Below are 22,261 nucleotides of genomic sequence, written 5' to 3' on the forward strand. Positions count from 1 at the left end.
CCTAGTTTTGACAAATGCTTCCTTTTTCTCTTTGACTCGGCTCACAATACCTCTCGTTATCCAAGGTTCCCAAAACTTGCCATACTTATCCTTCATCCTTACAGGAATGTGCCGTTCCTGAATCCCTATCAACTTACACTTGAAAGCCTCCCACATGCCAGATGTTGATTTGCCCTCAAACATCCGCCCCCAATCTACATTATTCAGTTCCTGCCTAATATTGTTGTAATTAGCCTTCCCCCAATTTAGCACCTTAACTTGAGGACTACACTTATCTTTATCCATCAGTACCTTAAAGCTTACTGAATTGTGGTCACTGTTCCCAAACTGCTCTCCTACTGAAACGTCGACCACCTGGCTGGGCTCATTCCCCAATACCAGGTCCAGTATGGCCCCTTCCCTAGTTCGACTATCTACATACTGTTTCAAGAAGCTCTCCTGGATGCTCCTTACAAACTCTGCCCCATCCAAGCCCTGAGCACTAAGTGAATCCCAGTCAATATAGGGGAAATTAAAATCTTCCACCACAACAATCCTGTTACTTTTACACCTTGCCAAAATCTGCCTACATATCTGTTCCTCTATCTGCCGCTGGCAGCTGGGTGGCCTATAGTAAACCCCCAACATTGTGACTACACCTTTCCTATTCCTGAGCTCTACCCATATTGCCTTGCTGTATGAGCCTTCCCAGGTGTCCTCCCGGAGTACAGCTGTGATATTCTCCTTATGATGTGGAGATGCCGGTGTTGGACTGGGGTGAACACAGTAAGAAGTCTCACAACACCAGGTTAAAGTCCAACAGGTTTATTTGGTAGCAAATACCATAAGCTTTCGGAGCGCTGCTCCTTCGTCAGATGGAGTGGAAATCTGCTCTCAAACAGTGCAAACAGACAGAATCAAGTTGCAGAATACTGATTAGAATGCGAATCCTACAGCCAGCCAGGTCTTAAATGTACAGACAAGGTGGGTGGAGGGAACATTACACACAGGTTAAAGAGATGTGTATTGTCTCCAGACAGAACAGCTAGTGAAATTCTGCAAGTCCAAGAGGCAAGCTGTGGGGGTTACTGATAATGTGACATAAATCCAACATCCCGGTTTAGGCCGTCCTCATGTGTGCGGAACTTGGCTATCAGTTTCTGCTCAGCGACTCTGCGCTGTCGTGTGTTGTGAAGGCCGCCTTGGAGAACGCTTACCTGAAGATCCAAGGCTGAATGCCCGTGACTGCTGAAGTGCTCCCCCACAGGAAGAGAACAGTCTTGCAGGAAAGGATGTCCCGAGGCATGGTACATTGGGGAAACCATGCAGACGCTACGACAACGGATGAATGAACACCGCTCGACAATCACCAGGCAAGACTGTTCTCTTCCTGTGGGGGAGCACTTCAGCAGTCACGGGCATTCAGCCTTGGATCTTCAGGTAAGCGTTCTCCAAGGCGGCCTTCACAACACACGACAGCGCAGAGTCGCTGAGCAGAAACTGATAGCCAAGTTCCGCACACATGAGGACGGCCTAAACCGGGATGTTGGATTTATGTCACATTATCAGTAACCCCCACAGCTTGCCTCCTGGACTTGCAGAATTTCACTAGCTGTTCTGTCTGGAGACAATACACATCTCTTTAACCTGTGTTTAATGTTCCCTCCACCCACATTGTCTGTACATTTAAGACCTGGCTGGCTGTAGGATTCGCATTCTAATCAGTATTCTGCAACTTGATTCTGTCTGTTTGCACTGTTTGAGAGCAGATTTCCACTCCATCTGACGAAGGAGTAGTGCTCCAAAAGCTTATGGTATTTGCTACCAAATAAACCTGTTGGACTTTAACCTGGTGTTGTGAGACTTCTTACTATATTCTCCTTAACCAGGAGTGCAACTCCCCCACCCTTTTACATCCCCATCTATCCTGCCTGAAACATCTGTATCCTGGAATGTTAAGCTGCCAATCCTGTCCTTCCCTTAACCAAGTCTCTGTAATGGCAACAACATCATAGTTCCTAGTACTAATCCAAGCTCGAAGTTCATCTGCCTTACCTGTTACACTTCTCGCATTGAAACAAATGCACTTCAGTCCACCAGACCCTCTTTGATTAGCAACCCCACCCTGCCTGCTGTTTCTCTGAGTCTTACTGACCCTACTCTCTGGTTCCCCTTCAGCTAATTCACCTTTGCTTTGGTTCCCACCCCCCTGCCAAACTAGTTTAAATCCTCCCGTGTGACACTAGCAAACCTCCCAGCCAGAATATTTGTGCCCTTCCAGTTTAGATGCAACCCGTCCTTCTTGTACAGGTACCATCTGCCCCGAAAGAGACCCCAATGGTCCAGATATCTGAAACCCTCCCTCCTACACCAGCTGTTTAGCCACGTGTTGAGCTGCACTATCTTCCTATTCCTAGCCTCACTGGCACGTGGCACAGGGAGTAATCCTGAGATTACAACCCTAGAGGTCCTGCTTTTTAACTTTCTACCTAACTCCTTAAACTGCTGCTTCAGGACCTCATCACTCCTCCTACCTATGTCGTTAGTACCAATATGTACCATGATCTCTGGCTGTTCGCAGTCTCCCTTCAGAATGCTTTCTGTCCGTTCAGAGACATCCTGGACCCTGGCACCAGGGAGGCAACAGACCATCCTGGAGTCTCTTTCACGTCCACAGAAGCGCCTATCTGTACCCCCAACTATAGAGTCCCCTATAACTATTGCTCTAGTCCTCTTTGTCCCTCCCTGCTTAACAACAGAGCCAGCCGGAGTACAACTGCTTTGGCTGCTGCTGCTATTATCCCCTGATAGCCCACCTCCCCCAACAATGTTCAGAATGGTATACTTGTTAGAGAGGGGGATGACCACAGGGTATTCCTGCATTGACTGCCTGCCCCTTCTGGCAGTCACCCATCCATCTGCCTGCACCTTGGGTGTGACCATTTCTCTAAAGCTCCTATCTATGACACTTTCCGCCTCCTTCATGCTCCTAAATGTATCCAACTGCTGCTCCAACCTATCCATGCGGTCTGTAAGGAGCTGCAATTGGGTGCACTTCCTGCAGACATAGTCGTCCGATATGCTGGAAGCGTCAAGGATCTCCCACATCTCACACATGCAGCACTTGACCCCACTGACTGACATTTCGAGCACCAATGAAATTATTTGAGAAAATTTATAAAATTCTTACCTTCACTTTTACCTATTATTTAGTACATAGGTTAGAACTCAACAATGAATACCAAGTAACTGCTGAAAATAGTTCTTATTTAAGCACCTCAAAGACAGTTCCTAAATAAAGTCAGATGTCTTGCTTTGAACCTATCAATGCTGATATTATTGTCATGTGATCCTCATGGGTCATATCCTACCACACCAATAGATGGCACTGCTGAACCACATTATTTCATTGTCCCTGCAATGTGGAACATAGCCCATTTCCGGGCAGTGAGAGAGAGGTAGGACCATTTTGCAAGGTTAAACATTAAACACTTTCCAAGGTACTACAAACTAACCCAGGCATGTTAGGATGGATTTGGATTTTGGAAGAATGGAGCCATTGACTCCTATCCAACGATTTGCCAATAGGAGGATCAATGAGACTACTGTAAACTCTCCTGAAGATGTTCATAGCAGACACTGTATGCTAGAAACATCCTGACCACAATTGTGGAAAACACTCCCCTGAATTTTTTAATCAACTTTGATTAGCTAAGACACTCTGGCTCAGATCAGCTACAAAAGGGTGTGAATGTAGCCCAATCCATCGCACAAACCAGCCTCCCATCCATTGACTCTGTCTACACTTCCCACTGCCTCGGCAAAGCAGCCAGCATAATTAAGGACCCCACGCACCCCGGACATTCTGCCTTCCACCATCCTCCTTCGGGAAAAAGATACAAAAATCTGAGGACACGTACCAATCGGCACAAGAACAGCTTCTTCCCTGCTGCCATCAGATTTTTGAATGGACCTACCTTGTGTTAAGTTTTTTTCTCTACACCCCAGCTATGACTGTCACACTACATTCTGCACTCTCTCGTTTCCTTCTCTATGAACGGTATGCTCTGTCTGTATAGCGCGCAAGAAACAATACTTTTCACTGTATGTTAATACGTGTGACAATAATAAGTCAAATCAAATTTTAAAAAATACAGTTCCCACCTCTCTTATTTGGTGTATTTTGGCCTTTGAGAGCTACATTTAACTGCATTGAAGCATTTCTGGTGTTAATTATGCCTTGCTGTCTCCATGTTGGCAAGAGCACATGACTCTGCATTATAACCAGCCAACCAACATGTACAAAAATAACACAGTTGACAAATCACTTAATTCTTCCCCCTTGTGGGTTTACTTCTGGCCTCTCCTCTTCTTAATAGAACATTCAATGATTTAAAATTCAACACAAGGGAATAATAGTTACGAATCTATGTCTTACCAGTATGAATATAGACATATGGAGCTCCAACATGCTGTCTCAATAATCTACCTACCCAGCTTGACACTGCTGAAAATCCAGGAGTTAAAATGAATGCAAGTCTGATGATGTTAGAAAATTTTGTAATATGTATTTAAGTATCTTTTTCGGGTCCAAGAGGTGCCTTGTACAATTAATGGCAGCATGTTTTCAATTTCTTTGTAAGATTTTTAACAACACCAGGTTAAAGTCCAACAGGTTTATTTGGTAGCAAATGCCATTAGCTTTCGGAGCGCTGCTCCTTCATCAGATGGAGTGGATATCTGCTCTAATCATTCTAATCAGTATTCCGTAACTTGATTTTGTGTCTCTGTAGGTCCTGTTTGAGAGCAGATATCCACTCCATCTGATGAAGGAGCAGCTCTCCGAAAGCTAATGGCATTTGCTACCAAATAAACCTGTTGGACTTTAACCTGGTGTTGTTAAAACTCTTACTGTGTTTACCCCAGTCCAACGCCGGCATCTCCACATCATGACTACCTTCAATTTCTTTCACAGACTTGTTATAAGTGGTGCATCAACGATTAAAACGTTATGAGTTGAAGATTTTATGTGCTGATACGCAAGGTGGATTTTGCCAGCCTATTGCAGGTTGGGGGGGGGGTTGGGGTTGGTGGTAGAGCGGCTTTGGGAGGGAGGCCCGATGTGCTCCTTCCGGCAGGAGGTATTTCCAGTGGTGGGAACAGCAGCGGGTCTAGCCACTCACTGACCAGAGGCTTGTGGCCAATTAATAGGCTGATTGATGATCATTTTACGACAATGTTAGGGACAGCATGGTGGCACAGTGGTTCGCACCGAGTTCGATTCCCGGCTTGGGTCACTGTCTGTAGGAGTTTGCACGTTCCCCCCATGTCTGCTGTGGTTCCCTCCCACAGTCAAAAAGACGAGCTGGTTTGGTGCATTGGCCATGCTAAATTCACTCTCCGTATCCCCTAACAGGCACCGGAGTGTGGCGACTAGGGGATTTTCACAGTAACTTCATTGCAGTGTTAATGTAAACCTACTTGTGACAATAATAAATAAATTTTGAAACTTTAATTTTACCAGTGATGGAGTCTCTTCCCCATTCCTACCACGTGGGGAGACTGCCAGAAACATCAAGATGGCCTTTCAGCCATTTCCTGGGATGGGAAAGGGGGCCATCTCTCCTGGAGACTCCATGTCCCATAGAGGGGTCCCCACCAGCAATGGCCGTTCCCAGATTTCTGATGGCACTGCTGGAGGGTTCAGCCCTCCAACCAGTAGGGCCTGCCTGACTGACCTTGGCACAGCAAAAGATTTCTTACCCACCTTTTGAGGCTGCTTCTTAATTGACTGCTGCCAGTAAAATGGACACCACAATCCATCCACTCTGATGCGGGCCTGCATTCAAGATCCGTTAATAAAATTCCAGCTATGGTATGACTCTGACCAGAGTCAGTCAGTCACACTGCCACACATGATCACTGGCGCAGTCAGCAGGTAACTTTATTTCTCAGATCTTTAACATTATGACACTTATCAATTCCTACTTCAATCGTGGGCACACTTGGCATGCTCTTTATTGTTGGAGGTGGAAAATGGAAGTAACGGAAGAGCCTGCATGTCATTTTCATCACAGTAATGTCACAGGCGAGCAATGCATTGCTGTGTAGGGGTTCAGGGATAGCAAACTCTCATAGCAAGCAGGTAGTTAGTCATTTACTTGTTTGTGAACAGAAGGGAAAATGGTTTGGCTGCAAAAATCTTTCACTGTGTTTGGCATTTTATGGTCAATGTTTCAACCAGGTGGAAAAAGGGTTATCACTCTGAGTGAATTATATACGTAAAGGGGCCATTGAAACTAGCTGGTGTGACTCTTAGCCATTCAAAGTGATGTCCACAGGTGATGATAACTCATCCACAGACAAAGTGGGTAGATCTTTGGGAACAACCTCATCTGGTAAGTTGTACCCGAGGTGCTATGATCTGACAATTCATTTCAATCTATTCATGACGCTTATGAAAAAATGTAAAGCATCCCAAAGGAATTTAACCTTCTGTAGTAATAATTGATTGTTGACCTAACTGCAACAGGCACAACACTGGCATCGGAACTGTAAATGTAAAGTTTATTTATTAGTCACAGATGAGCACAAATGGGGTGGCACGGTGGCACAGTGGTTATCACTGCTGCTTCACAGCTCCAGGGACCTGGGTTCGATTCCCGGCTTGGGTCACTATCTATATGGAGTTTGCATGTTCTCCTTGTGTCTGAGTAAGTTTCCTCCGGGTGCTCCGGTTTCCTCCCACAGTCCAAAGATGTGCGGGTTAGGTTGATTGGCCAAGCTAAATTGCCCCTTAGTGTCCTGGGATGCGTAGATTAGAGGGATTAGTGGGTAAATATTAGGGTTAGAGGGATTAGCAGGTAAATATGTAGGGATATGGGGATAGGGCCTGGGTGGGATTGTTGTCGGTGCAGACTCAATGGGCCGAATGGCCTCTTTCTGCACTGTAGGGGTTCTATGGTTCTTACATTAACACTGCAATCAAGTTACTGTGAAAATCCCATAGTTGCCACACTCTGACGCTTGTTTGGGTACACTGAGGGAGAATTTAACATGGCCTATGCACCTAACCAGCACATCTTTCGGACTGTGGAAGGAAACCGGAGCACCCGGGGGAAACCCATGCAGACACGGGGAGAACGTGCAGATTCCGCGCAGACAGTGACCCGAGCCAGGAATCGTACCCGGGACCCTGGCGCTGTGTGGCAGCAGTGTTAACCTCTGTGCCACTGTGCTGTCCGGCATGCGGCATGCTGTGTTCAGTAAAATAATTCTTTTCACGTAGCCCATGTCGTGATATGAAAAAGTATACCTTTGGCAAAAGTTCACTGATGAATCTAATTGGGCTTGTTTTGAATTAAGCCTTAGGAACTTGCTGCACTATAGCCATTATGCTGTCAATCGATCAGCGGATTAATTGCTTCCTTGTAATGTGCACAGAATGAAATGAACACCATCTTGATGGGTTTACATTCAGAAATAGTTGCATTGTGTTCATCGCATTCTATGGGTAATATTATGACACTTTAAAGAGAAAATGAACAGTTTCACACAGAAGCAGTAATATTCCTGACATATCTTACCTATCCCAGTTCATCCCAGAACGGTAGCACAGTGGTTAGCACTGTTGCCTCACAGCACCAGGAGCCTGGGTTCAATTCCGGCCTTGGGTGACTGTGTGGAGTTTGCAAGTTCTCCCCATGTCTGCGTGGGTTTCCTCCGGGTGTCCTGGTTTCCTCCCACAGTCCAAGGATGTGCAGGTAGGGTTGGATTGGCCATGCTAAATTGCCCCCTATGTCTCCCAAGATGTGTTGGTCAGGGGGATTAATTACGTGGGGTTTCGGGGATAGGGCCTGGCTAAGATGCTCTGTCGGAGAGTCAGTGCAGACCCGATGGGCTGAATGGCTTCCTTCTGGACTGGAGGAATTCTATGTTCCAGAAGCAGACAAATATTAAATTAGCCCTGCTGCAGCTCCATTGTACACCCTTGTAAATGAGCATTTTCTAAAAATCATGCGAGATACTATCTTGTTCTGTTGGATGTTTTAAAATTAGATTCCATGCAGCAAAACATGAATGCGGAATAAATTTTGGTTTTTTAATATATATTTTATTTCAATTTTCATTTTTCAGTATTCTGGAGACAACCAATCAAATGAGATTAGGCACTGACTGAGTCACAGGGGAACTGATCTGCTTGACATTAATTTATCTGTACAATTCCCTTTATAACACACACATTTCTCACTAGGAATGTCTTGGTAGGATTAGAATATTAGCATGTTGATAACCAGCAAGTGCCAATCGTAAAAGAAAAAAATATCTATAAGTTTGGAAGTTGTAGATACCTTTTTCAAAATAATTTTTGGCCTTAGAAGTTCTACGGTACAGAAGGAGGCCATTCGGCCCATCGAGTCTGCACCGACACCAATCCCACCTGGACCCAATTCCAGTAACCCCACATATTTATCCCGCTAATCTATGCATCCTGGGACATTAAGGGACAATTTAGCATAGCCAATGTACCTAACCCGCACATCTTTGGACTATGGGAGGAAATCGGAGCAACCAGAGAAAACCCACGCAGACACAGGGAGAATGTGCAAACTCCACACAGACAGCGACCCAAGCCAGGAATCGAACCCAGGTCCCTGGCGCTGTGAGCCAGCAGTGCTAACCACTGTGCCACCGTACCACCCAAGGATTCAAGGATGCAACTCTGCCGTCCTGCCTGTGGCAGGTCTGTTGGTATGCAGGAGTGGAAAATCAAGCAGGAGCCAAAAAGTCAGAAACCTGCTGCTGTAAGATCACGTTGCAGTTCTCGCAATGGCAGACTAATAACAAGTTGGTCTACCTGGTACTCTGGACGCTTTTTGCATTCATGAGTACTCATTAAAACAGCTGGCCACCAGTATCCCATCAGGCCTTCCAATCTTGCATAGGACCATAAAATTAGGTCGGCCGCAAGCCCGATTGGTAAAGAGTGGCAGACACGTGGCAGGTTGGAATAGCCTGACAAAGACAGGGGGGTAATGAGGAAGGAGAGCTGTGCAAGAGTGAGGTGGAGGGCAGGAACAAGGGTGGATAAAGGTGAAGAACAATGGAAGAAAAGTAGGAGGTGATGGCCTAGTGGTATTATCACTGGACTATTAATCCAGAAACTCAGCTAATGTTCTGGGGACCCAGGTTCGAATCCTGCCATGGCAGCTGGTGGAATTTGAATTCAATAAAAATGTTCCTGTCCCATCCGCCATGGGAATCATAGCAAGCAGGACACAGACCATGCAAAGGTCCGTTGACCTTGGGTGGGATTTTCCGACCTTGGGGAGAATGCGACTGGAAAATCTCGTCCCAGTGCTAGATTTTTAACAGTATCAAGGCAAGTGTTTTCATGTTGAAACTTTACTGCAATTTAATTTTAATGTATTTTCCAACTGTTTTACAAAGAACAAAGAACAGTACATCACAGCAACAGGCCCTTCGGCCCACCAAGTCTGTGCCGACACAGATGTCTCTCTAATCTATTATTTTTTTGTCTGTACATGGTCCAAATCCCTCTGTTCCTGACTTATTCATGTATCAATCCAAATGCCTCTTAAACGTTCTATAGAATCTGCTTCCACTACCTCCTCCGGCAGGGCGTTCCAGGCATTCACCACCCTCTGTGTGAAAAACTTGCCCTTTACATCTCTTTTAAACTTACCCCCTCTCACTTTCAACCTATGCCCCCGAGTAATTGACCCTTTGACTCTGGGAAAAAGACTCTGACTATCCACTCTATCCAACCCTGTCATAATCTTGTAAATCTCTATCAGGTCCCCCCTCATCCTCCGACGCTCCATTGAAAACAATCCGAGTTTGTTCAACAACACCAGAAAAATGCTGGAAAATCTCGGCGGGTCTGACAGTATCTGTGGAGAGAGAATAGAGCCAATGTTTCGAGTCTGGATGACCCTTCACCAGTGCTCAGAGGAAAGAGATTCAGCGGAGATTTATACTATGAGGGGAGGGAGGGATGGTGGAATTAGACAAAGGGAATGTAAATGAGTGTGCAGGAGGCTGAGAAGGTGTTGGAAGTGTCCCAGTTATCCCTGTCTCTTTATCGGTTATGTGGAGCATTCCCTGTTCCAGTCCTACTCTGGCCCCCTGCCACAACTCCTTTAATGGTACATTGACGACTATTTCAGTGCCACTTAATGCTCCCATCTGGACATGGAAAGATTTATCAGTTTTGCTTCCAATTTCCACCCCTCTATCAGCTTCACATGGTCCGTCTCCAACACTTCTCTATCCTTCCTTGATGTCCCAATCTCCATTCCTGGTGATAAACTGTCCACCAGTATCCATTACAAGCCCATCGACTCCCACAACTACTTTGACTACAGCTCTTCACACCCCACATCCTGTAAGGACTCCATCCCATTCCCTCAGTTCCTCCGCCACATCTGTTCAGATGATGACACTTTTCAAACAAGCGCGGTTGATACGTCTTCCTTCTTCCTCAATCGTGGTTTTCCACCCACTGTGGTTGAGGGGGCTCTCAACCACATCCAATCCATCCCCCGGGCCACTGCTCTCACCCCCTCCCCGTCCTCCCAGAACCAGGATAGGGTCCCCCTTGTCCTCACTTTTCACCCCACCAGCCTCTGCATTCAAAGGATCATCCTCTGTCACCTGCGCCAACTCCAGCACAATGCCACCACTCAATACATCTTCCCCTCACCCCCCCTGTCAGCATTCCACAAGGACCATTCTCTCCGGGACACCCTGGTCCAATCCTCCATCACACCCAACACCTCACCCCCTGCCCACGGTCTCTGTACTCTGTACTAAGAACAAAGAAAATTACAGCACAGGAACAGGCCCTTCGGCCCTCCAAGCCTGTACCGACCATGCTGCCTGACTTAATTAAAGCCTTTCCGGGGACCATATTCCCTCTATTCCCATCCTATTCGTGTATTTGTCAAGATGCCCCTTAAAAGTCACTACCGTATCCGCTTCCACTACCTCCCCCTGCAATGAGTTCCAGGCACCCACTACTCTCTGTGTAAAAAATCTGCCTCGTACATCTCCTTTAAAGCTTGCCTCTCGCACCTTAAACCTGTGCCCCCTACTGTGGCCCTTTTTGATTTTTGTCTCTGGTTTCTCTGCCTTCCACTTTTCCCCTTACCGCCTTTTGTTTCTGTCCCCACTTTACTTCCCTCTGACTTTCTGCATCGGTTCCCATCCCCCCGCCACATTAGTTTATACCCTCCCCCACAGCACTAGCAAACACTTCCCCTAGGACATAGGTTCCCAGATGCAGACCGTCCGAGTTGTACTGGTCCCACCTCCCCCAGAACCAGTTCCAATGTCCCAGGAATTTGAATCCCTCCCTCTTGCACCATCCAGGGATGGCGGGACTGACGTATGAGGAGAGATTGACGAGATTAGGATTGTTTTCAGACAAATGAGGGGGGATCTCATAGAGTTTTATAAAATTCTAACAGGACTCGACAGAGTAGATGCAGGAAGGATGTTCCCGATGATGGGGGAGTCCAGATGTGGAGATGCCGGGGTTGGACTGGGCTAAACACAGTAAGAGTTTTAACAACACCAGGTTAAAGTCCAACAGGTTTATTTGGTAGCAAATGCCATTAGCTTTCGGAGCGCTGCTCCTTCGTCAGATGGAGTGGCTATCTGCTCTCAAACAGGGCATACAGAGACACAAAATCAAGTTACAGAATACTGATTAGAATGTGAATCTCTACAGCCAACCAGGTCTTAAAGATACAGACAATGTGAGTGGAGGGAGCATTAAGCACAGGTTAAAGAGATGTGTATTGTCTCCAGACAGGACAGCCAGTGAGATTCTGCAAGTCCAGGAGGCAAGCTGTGGGGATTACTGATAGTGCGACATAAACCCAAGATCCCGGTTTAGGCCGTCCTCATGTGTGCGGAACTTGGCTATCAGTTTCTGCTCAGCGACTCTGCGCTGTCGTGTGTCATGAACCAGGGGTCACAGTCTGAGGATTCAGGGTAGACCATTTAGGATGGAGATGAGGAGACATTTCTTCACCCAAAGAGTGGCGAGCCTGTGGAATTCATTACCACAGGAAGTAGTTGATGCCAAAACATTGAATGTATCCAAGAGGCGGCTGGATATAGCACTTGGGATGAACGGGATCAAAGGTTATGGGGAGAAAACAGGATTAGGCTATTGAGTTGGATGATCAGCCATGATCGTAATAAATGGCGGAGCAGGCTCGAAGGCACAAATGGCCTCCTTTTGCTCCTATCTTCTATGTTTCAATGTTTCTATTCTTCAAGCCACATATTCATTCTGAGGTTTACCCATATGGCCTCACTGCATGATCCCACCATGGTGTCCTCCCTCTGTTTAGCTGTGACATTCTCCCTAATCAGTAAAGCAAAACCCCCACCTCTTTTGTCACCCCGTTTACCTCGCCTGAAGCATCTAAACCCTGGAATGCTAAGCTGCCGGTCCTACCCTTCTTTCATCCAAGTCTCCGTAATTGCCACAACATCGGCAACTATCCTGACATTTACCTTCACAAAATGTTCCTTACATCATCCTCAGGCAGATACGTAAAACTTTACATGAATCAAGTCATCACCAGTTTGATGCTTTGTATATTTAATGAATCCCAAATGAAGGATTTTTCATTTTACATAAATTTTTTATCCTGAAGCACCAGCCGGGCAATAAATATTTCAACAATGTTTATATAACACTTTTTGCTCTTAAAATAGCTTTCATTGAAAAGCACCGCAGAAAGGCTTTGAAGGAAAAAGGATTCCACATATTATTGATGTGTTTGAGTGGATTTATGGCGATCACTTGGAATCTTGCATTTTTCCAATAAATTATGAAATATGAAACCACATGACCGGCTAAGTTATTATTATTCCATGTTCCAAATGTCTGCTTCCAAAAGTTTAAATGAATGAATCCATTCCAGGAAACATAACCCGGCAAATCTCTGGGGTGAGAGGGACTCACGGAAGTCCCCCTTAGCGTCAGGGGGATTAGCCAGGGTAAATGCATGGTGTTGTGGGGTTGGGGCCTAGGTGAGGTTGTGGTCGGTGCAGACTTGATGGGCTGAATGGCCTCTTTTGGCACTGTAGGGATTCTATGATTCTATGTTTCTATGCTTCATCCTAGTCTGAATTGGCCGGATTTTCCCGCCCACCCCACCAACGGCATCTTTGAGTCCCACCAAAGGCGAGCGCCCAGCGCTGGGTTCCCCGGCAGCGAGACGGGCGAGTCACGCAAAATTCCATAGACATGGGCAGGACTGGAAGATCTCGCTGGCCAGCCAATGGCAAGCCACCTTCGCCAGGTTGGCGGGGAGGGAGAAGGAGACTCCTACTCAGATATTATAAAATAAAGCTTGTTAACGATAGTGGGGGTAACTCTTCAATGGTAGAGCGGTTGTGAGGTATCCCTTCAGGGGTAACAAGCTGTCAGTTGCTTTAAGACACTTCCCCAAGTCCCCTTGCTCAGATAAAGATAACTGGAATGGCTTTAAATGAGCTGATGCTTAAAGATTCCTTTTCCTAACCACCCCATTTATTTGATTATGTAAGTATCTTTAAATTTGTGATCTCTCATTACAATCGCAGAAAGATGAATGCGACCTATTGCTATTTATTTATCTCATCATAATCAAGTCGCGGTTAAGGGCATAATCAATATTCAGGAGTGAAATGGCTGTTATTGCATTAAAAGATTTATAATGAAATTGCAAAGATGCTGCAGGGCCTAAGGGATAATTTGAATTCTCACATTAAACCAGAGAGGAACATCAACAGAATAATTAGATCAAAGGAAATTCTTATGCAGAACTCCCACAGTCTGAAAGTCGTGCTGGTTAGGTGCATTGACCCGAATAGGTGCAGAGTGTGGCGACTAGGGGAATTTCACAGTAACCTCATTGCAGTGTAAGCCTTACTTGTGAGTAATAAATAAATAAACTTTAACTTTAACTTTAACATATCCACAAAATCTACAGCTGAACCCTTCATTAACAGTGCCTTCTTCAGAGCTAACGTTCTCAATTCTGGGCAACACCCTCATGAATCTTACTGTACCCACTCATGTGTGATCACATCCTTCCTGTAACAGTGATCAGAAATGCATACAACACACACAAGGGGCGGCACAGTGGCACAGTGGTTAGCACTGCTGCCTCACAGCGCCAGGGACCCAGACTTGATTCCTGACTTGGGTCACTGCCTGTGCGGAGTTTGCACAGTAAGAAGTCTCACAACACCAGGTTAAAGTCCAACAGGTTTATTTGGTATCACGAGCTTTCAAAGCACTGCTCTTTCATCAGGTGAGTCAGAGACTCACGGAGTCTGCACATTCTCCCAGTGTCTGTGTAGCTTTCCTCTGGGTGCTCCGGTTTCCTCCCACAGTCCAAAGACGTGCTGGTTAGGTGCATTGGCCATGCTAAATTCTCCCCCAGTGTACCCAAACAGGCACTGGAGTGTGGCGACCAAGGGATTTTCACAGTAACTTCATTGCAATGTTAATGTAAGATTACTTGTGACACTAATAAATAACTTTAAACTTTACTCTAAATTGATGTTTGATATGGTTCTGACATACCGCCCCTGATCTTATAAAGGAAAGGATCCATTCTGCCTTCTTAAACACCCTATCGACCTGTCATAGACTCTTCAGAAATCCAAAGATCAGATTTGTCCAGCCCATGAAACTCTGTGTCTGACCTGCAGACTCACTCTTCAGATTACGAGTAAATCGAATGAAAGATCTGCAAAGATCTGCTTGTGCAATAAGAGAGTGATTCTCTCCTGCCTTTCGCTGATGAGTCTACCAGCAGCAAGTTTCGGAGAGAATCGTAGAATCCTACAGTGCAGAATGAGGCCATTCGGCCCATTGAGTCCGCACCAACAACAATCCCACCCAAGCCCTATTCCCATAATCCCACGTATTTACTTTGCTAGTCCCCCTGACACTAATGGACAATTTAGCACGGCTGGACTGTGGGAGGAAACAGGAGCACCCGGAGGAAACCCATGCAGACATGGGGAGAACTTGCAAACTCCACACTGACAGTGACCCTAAGCCGGAATTGAACCCGTGTCCCTGGCGCTGTGAGGCAGCAATGCTAACCACTGTGCCACCGTGCCGCCCAAATCAGTCTCTGATTGGATAGCAGTGAGTGCTGTGAAGGTGATTGGTTGTTCCTTCGTCACGCTCTCTCGCCTTTCTGCACAGGCGCCAGCCCCTGAAGGAGCACAGGGCCAAGATGGTGGAATGAGTGGGTAGGCCACGAGGAAGAGTGGGGGGGAAGGAAAGCAAGCAAGGACTCCGGAGAGGAGTAGTTAGCTAGTGGAAAATGGTGGGCTGGACGGGAGATTTAAGCCTATATGTTGACAGAACATCCTTGATTTTACTTACTAATATTTTTTCAAGTCATTCCTTTGTTTTTATTGAAATTTCCTATTTAATTTCACCCCTGAACTTGTTATACTCCTCAATGTCAACAAAACGAAGGAAATAGTCATCGACTTCAGGAAGCCTAGTGGAGAACATGCCCCTGTCTACATCAATGGGGACAAAGTAGAAATGGTCGAGAGCTTCAAGTTTTTAGGTTTCCAGATCACCAACAACCTGTCCTGGTCCCTCCATGTGGACACTATAGTTAAGAAAGCCCACCAAAGCCTCTACTTTCTCAGAAGACTAAGGAAATTTGGCATGTCCACTACAACTCTCACCAACTTTTACAGATGCACCATAGAAAGCATTCTTTCAGGTTGTATCACAGCTTGGTATGGGCTCCTGCTCTGCCCAAGGCCACAGGAAACGACAAAGTGTCGTGAACGAAGCCCAGTCCATCACACAAATCAGCCTCCCACACATTGACTCTGACTACACTTCCTGCTGCCTCAGAAAAGAAGCCAGCATAATTAAGGACCCCACGCACCCCGGACATTCTCTCTCCCAGCTTCTCCCTTTGGCAAAAAGATACAAAAGTCTGAGGTCACGTACCAACCAACTCAAGAACAGCTTCTTCCCTGCTGCCACCAGACTTTTGAATAGACCTACCTTGCACTAAGTTGATCTTTCTTTACATCCTAGTTACGGCTGTAACACTACATTCTACACTCTCTCCTTTCCTTTCCTATGTACATAATGGCGTGCAAGAAACAATACTTTTCACTGTATACTAATACATGTGACAACAATAAATCAAATCAAATTAAATCAAAAAGGTTTTCTGCAAATTAATTTCTGCAAATTAAAACTTCCTGTTTTAGCCTTATCCTAGCCTATATGCTCCTTGACATCTGTCAGGTTCTAGATATAAGAGGCCCACCCTATTCCTCGGGGGGAATATTTTTGTTCTGATACCTCATTATTTTATCCTTCAATGCCTCTCTCTGCTCTGACACTCATGTACATTCAATTAGGCATTTTCAGTCACTTTTGGTAATCATGGCCAAAGATGTGTGGGTTAGGTTGATTGGCCATGCTAAATTGCCCATAGTGTCCCTGGAGGGTGGAGGTTAGAGGGATTAGCGGGGTACATATGTAGGGTTATGGGGATAGGGCCTGGGTGGGATTGTTGTCGGTGCAGACTCGATGGGCCAAATGACCTCCTTCTGCACTGCAGGATTCTGTAATACCTGTGATATGGCTGGAATTTTACCACTCTGCCCGCCACAGGAATCGGAGGGGACGAGGGGCAGACAATGGGAAGGTCCTTGACCTCGGGCGGGATTTTATGGTTTTGGGATGAGCGTGGCCATAAAATCCCGCCCCATATCTCAGCTTGGTAAATTGGCCTTTCCTCAATTGAGAATTTCTACTCCTGGTCTATCTTTGTCCTACACTAACTCTAAATGGATCTTGGTCAGCAAATTCAATGCTCTGCCTCTGATGCACCTCCACCTGCGTAGTTCCATTCCTTGAAACTAAGTCCAGAAATGTCCCTATTAAAATACTTTGCTCCTGTTTTCTCCCGCATCGCCTGAGTTCCTGTTCACAAGGTTTAAAACTGGGATCACAATGTCTCTCTCATAATGGTCAAAACTTCAATCGAAGGATTGAGTTTAGGAGTCCGGGGATAATGATGCAGCTATATAAGACCCTCGTCAAACCCCATTTGGAGTACTGTGCTCAGTTCTGGTCGCCTCATTACAGGAAGGATGTGGAAAAGATTGAAAGGGTGCAGAGGAGATTTACAAGGATGTTGCCTGGATTGAGTGGCATGCCTTATGAGGATAGGCTGAGGAAGCTCGGTCTTTTCTCCTTGGAGTGACGTAGGATGAGAGGAGACCTGATAGAGGTATATAAGATGTTGAGAGGCATAGATCGGGTGGACTCTCAAAGGCTTTTTCCCAGGGTGGAAATGGCTGCTACGAGAGGACACAGGTTTAAGGTGCTGGGGGGTAGGTACAGGGGAAATGTTAGGGGGATATTTTTCACACAGAGGGTGGTGGGCGAGTGGAATCGGCTGCCGTCAGTGGTGATGGAGGCAAACTCAATCGGGGTCTTTTAAGAGACTCCTGGATGAGTACATGGGACTTAATAGGATGGAGGGTTATAGGTAGGCCTAAAAGGTAGGGATATGTTCGGCACAACTTGTGGGGCCGAAGGGCCTGTTTTGTGCTGTAGTTTTTCGATGTTTCAACTTAGTAAGCAAAATTATCACAAGATCAGATTCATGTCTCTCACATGGGGGAGGTGATGGTCTAGTGGTATTATTGCTCGACTATTAATCCAGAAGCTAGGCTAATGTTCTGGGAGATCCTGGTTCCAATCCCACTATGTCAGATGGTAGAAACATAGAAGAAACATAGAAACCCTACAGTACAGAAAGAGGCCATTCGGCCCATCGAGTCTGTACCGACCACAGTCCCACCCAGGCCCTACCCCCATATATTTTACCCGCTAATCCCTCGAATCTACTCATCCCAGGACACTAAGGGGCAATTTTTTAGCATGGCCAATCAACCTAACCCGCACATCTTTGGACTGTGGGAGGAAACCGGAGCACCCTGAGGAAACCCACGCAGACACGAGGAGAATGTGCAAACTCCACACAGACAGTGACCCAAGCTGGGAATCGAACCCAGGTCCCTGGAGCTGTGAAGCAGCAGTGCTAACCACTGTGCTACCGTGCCGCCCAAGGTGAAATTTGAATTCAATTTTTTTAAATCTGCAATTAGGAATCTACTGGCAACCATTGTCAATTGTCAGAAAAACCCATCTGGTTCACTAATGTCCTTTAGGAAAGGCAATCTGCTGCCCTTACCTGGCCTGGCCTACATGTGACTCCAGACCCACAGCAATGTGGTTGACTCTCAACTGCCCTTGGGCGATGTAGGGATGGGCAATAAATGCTGGCCAGCCAGTGATGCCCATGTCCCACGAATGAATTTTTAAAAAATCCCTTATGTAACCACTTCACCATCTGTATTGGGCGGCATGGTGACACAGTGGTTAGCACCACTGCCTCACATCTCCAGGGACCCGGATTCGATGCCCAGTTTAGGTCATTGTCTGTGTGGAGTTTGCACCTTCTCTGTGTGGGTTTCCTCTCGGTGCTCTGGTTTCCTCCCACAGTCCAAAGATGTGCGGGTGAGGTTGATTGGCCGTGCTAAATTGCCCCTTAGTGTCCCGGGATGCATAGGTTAGAGGGATTGGTGGGGTAAATATGTGGGGTTATGGGGATAGGGCCTGAGTGAACTTGTTGGTGCAGACTCGATGGGCCGAATGGCCTTCTTCTGCACTGTAGGGATTCTATGATTTATTCAGCATTTCCGCATCAACATTATGATAACAACCCCCACAGCTCTTGAAGAAAGAGTGTTTCTTGGAAGCCTATTAAATATGAATAGCAAGACTTTCCCTTTTATTGTTGACTGAATTAATCCCTTTATAACTAATTGCAATTTATTTATTTTTTTAAAGCCAGGCTCTGTGTAGCATTGAAAGACAGGCCAGAAATTCTTCAGTCTCGCACATCCCTCTATCGCTGCCAGCGAGAACGGACAACTTGGCGCTCAGCCAAATCTCCACTCAGAGCAGTGGGTCCAGATACTCCCAGCCGCGGATGAGGTAAGAGAATTCTGGCCACCATTTAGGGAGGCGAAAGCCTAGTGGTGTATTGCTAGGCTATTAATCCAGAAACTCACCTAATGTTCTGGGGATCTGGGTTCAAATCCCACCACGGCAGAAGGTGGAATTTGAATTTAATAAAAAATATCTGGAATTAAGAATCTACTGATGATCATGAAACCATTGTTGATTGACGTAATTGATTTGATTCACTAATATCCTTTAGGGAAGGAAACCTGCCGTCCTTACCTGGTCTGGCTTACATGTGACTGCAGAGCCACAGCAATGTGATTGGCTCTCGACTGCCCTCCAAGGGCAACTAGGGATGGGCAATAAATGTTGGCCCAGCCAGCGACACCCATGTCCCACAAATGAATAAGAAAAATCAATCTTTGCAGAGCGTCAAACAGCATGGCGAGTTCAAGATGATATATGGTGTAACATAACATCGAGACATGTCAATTCATTAATTGGTGTCGCAAGTAGACTTACATTAACACTGCAATGAAGCTACTGTGAAAATCCCCCAGTCGCCACACTCTCGGGTACACTGAGGGAGAATTTAGCATGGCCAATGCACCTAACCAGCACGTCTTTCAGACTGTGGGAGGAAACCGGAGCACCCGGAGGAAACCCACGCAGACACGGGGGCAACATGCAAACTCCACACGGAAAGTGACCCAAGCCGGCAATTGAACCCAGGTCCCTGGCACTGTAAGGCAGCAGTGCTAACCACTGTGCCACCATGCCACCCACTCGATGTAAAATGATTGTACGAACCATTGACAAACATGCTAACACAATAAGGAATCGAAGGGTACTGCGTACCAATTACCGGCGATTTTGACCCAAGATGTCATACCAGCACTCAACCACAGTCATTTTTCAGTGAAACTGAGAGACAGTACAAGCCAATCTACAGGAGTGACATGTCTTTTGGCGTTCTGATGCTAAATTATTTAAGTACTTCTGATGGTGCAGGCGACAAGAAAATATCGACCAGAAGCAGCCTATGTTGCATGATTCATGAAAAAAAAGATCAAATTGAATGAAAAATGACACAGAATGTTGCTGGAAATGCATTTTTGCTGAAGTTCTATGCTGGCTTGAAGTGCTGCAGCATCAGTCACAGGAACTGTGAGCTGAAGAATCACCTGAAGATATATTGGGAAACACTGCAGTGATGGATACCCTGCAAGCCACACGCCGGCCCATTTTGTCTAAATTGGTTACTCTGTGAGTTTAATTATAAAATGTATACACACGTACCCAAGGCATGATTATGTGTTAAAATAAATTATTGCAGCTTAGTCACAAATAGATATCGTCAGCAAAACTGCAATCAAGATTTACTGCCATTAGAAGGCCCGATGACCTGAGTTTTCACTGAAATTCCACATGGGGCAGCACAGTGGTTAGCACTGCAGCCTCATAGCGCCAGGGACTCGGGTTCGATTCCCGGCTTGGGTCACTGTCTGTGTGGAGTCTGCACATTCTCCCTGAGTCTCCGGGTGCTCCGGTTTCCTCCCGCAGTCCGAAGATGTGCAGGTTAGGTGGATTGGCCATGCTAAATTGCTCCTTAGTGTCAGGGGGACTAGTTAGGGTAAATGCATAGGGATTACGAGGATAGGGGCTGGGTGGGATTGTGGTCGATGCAGACTCGAGGGGCTGAATGGCCTCTTTCTGCACTCCATGATTCTATGAAGACAAAGCAGATGATTGGAAATTGTTCCCCCATGCCGACACTATAGTTAAGAAAGCCCATCAATGCCTCTACTTTCTCAGAAGACTAAGGAAATTTGGCATGCCAGCTACGACTCTCACCAACTTTTACAGACGCACCATAGAAAGCATTCTTTCTGAATGTATCACAGCTTGGTATGGCTCCTGCTCTGCCCAAGACCATAAGAAACTACAAAAGGTCGTGGATGTCGCCCAATCCATCACTCAAACCAGCCTCCCATCCATTGACTCTGTCTACACTTCCTGCTGCCTCGGCAAAGCAGCCAGCGTAATGAAGGACCCCACACACCCCGGACATTCTCTCTTCCACCTTCTTCCATCAGGAAAATGATACAAAAGTCTGAGGTCACGTACCAACCGACTCAAGAACAGCTTCTTCCCTATGCCGTCAGACTTTTGAATGGACCTACCTCGCATTGAGTTGATCTTTCTCTACACCCTAGCTATGACTGTAACACTACATTCTGCACTCTTTCGTTTCCTTCTCTATGAACAGTATGCTTTGTCTGTACAGTATGCAAGAAACAATATTTTTCACTGTATACCAATACATGTGACAATGATAAATCAAATCAAATACTTTCAATTGAGATGTGTGGCTATCAATAGCAAATAAGATACCAGGTCTCATTTCGCAATTGACTGAGTAGGACGGTGAGGAAAAGAAGGAAATCTCATGACTGATTTCTTGGTGCTCACAACCGAAATATCCAACCAAGGAGTTAATAACAGTTATTCAAGTATGTAGAAATTGCAGCAAGGGAACAGGCAATCCAACATAACCGGCTTGTGTTCATGTTCAACCTTCATACCAGCAGTAGTCCTAATCCTAGTTTCTGTGTCCGTTTTGTACTGTCCTAAGTATGTTCGGAGTTGTGAGTTTTAACAAAAAGTAAAGACGTGGCTTAAATACGTACATTCAAACTAACAGCAACAGATTTATTCCAGGAAGTCCCGCCTGTACAAAAGTAAAACAGCAGCTTGTGGCAACACCTTAATGACATCATCATCAAATCATGTGACTGGCTCTGAAAGGAATCATGCAACCCTTTTCAATATATGATGCCTTTCTTCAACAACAGCTTGCATTTGTATAGCACCTTTAACATAGCAAAATGTCCCAAGTCACTTCACACAAATGAAATCTGACACAGAGTCATATAAGGAGATGTTAGAATGGTAGGTTTAAAAGGAGAAGAGTGGAGGCTGAATTTTATAGCCCCTTACGGGGGGGGGGGGTGAGCAGGAAAAAAAAGTAGGCACGGATTTCGCGCTGCAAACTGGAGTACCACTTCCCCCGCATCTCTCTGGCTAAGGTAGTCTCGATGTGGAGATGCCGGCGTTGGACTGGGGTAAACACAGTAAGAGTTTTAACAACACCAGGTTAAAGTCCAACAGGTTTATTTGGTAACAAATGCCATTAGCTTTCAGAGCGCTGCT

Source organism: Mustelus asterias, chromosome 15, assembly GCF_964213995.1.
Source record: "Mustelus asterias chromosome 15, sMusAst1.hap1.1, whole genome shotgun sequence".
Classification (NCBI taxonomy): Eukaryota; Metazoa; Chordata; class Chondrichthyes; order Carcharhiniformes; family Triakidae; genus Mustelus; species Mustelus asterias.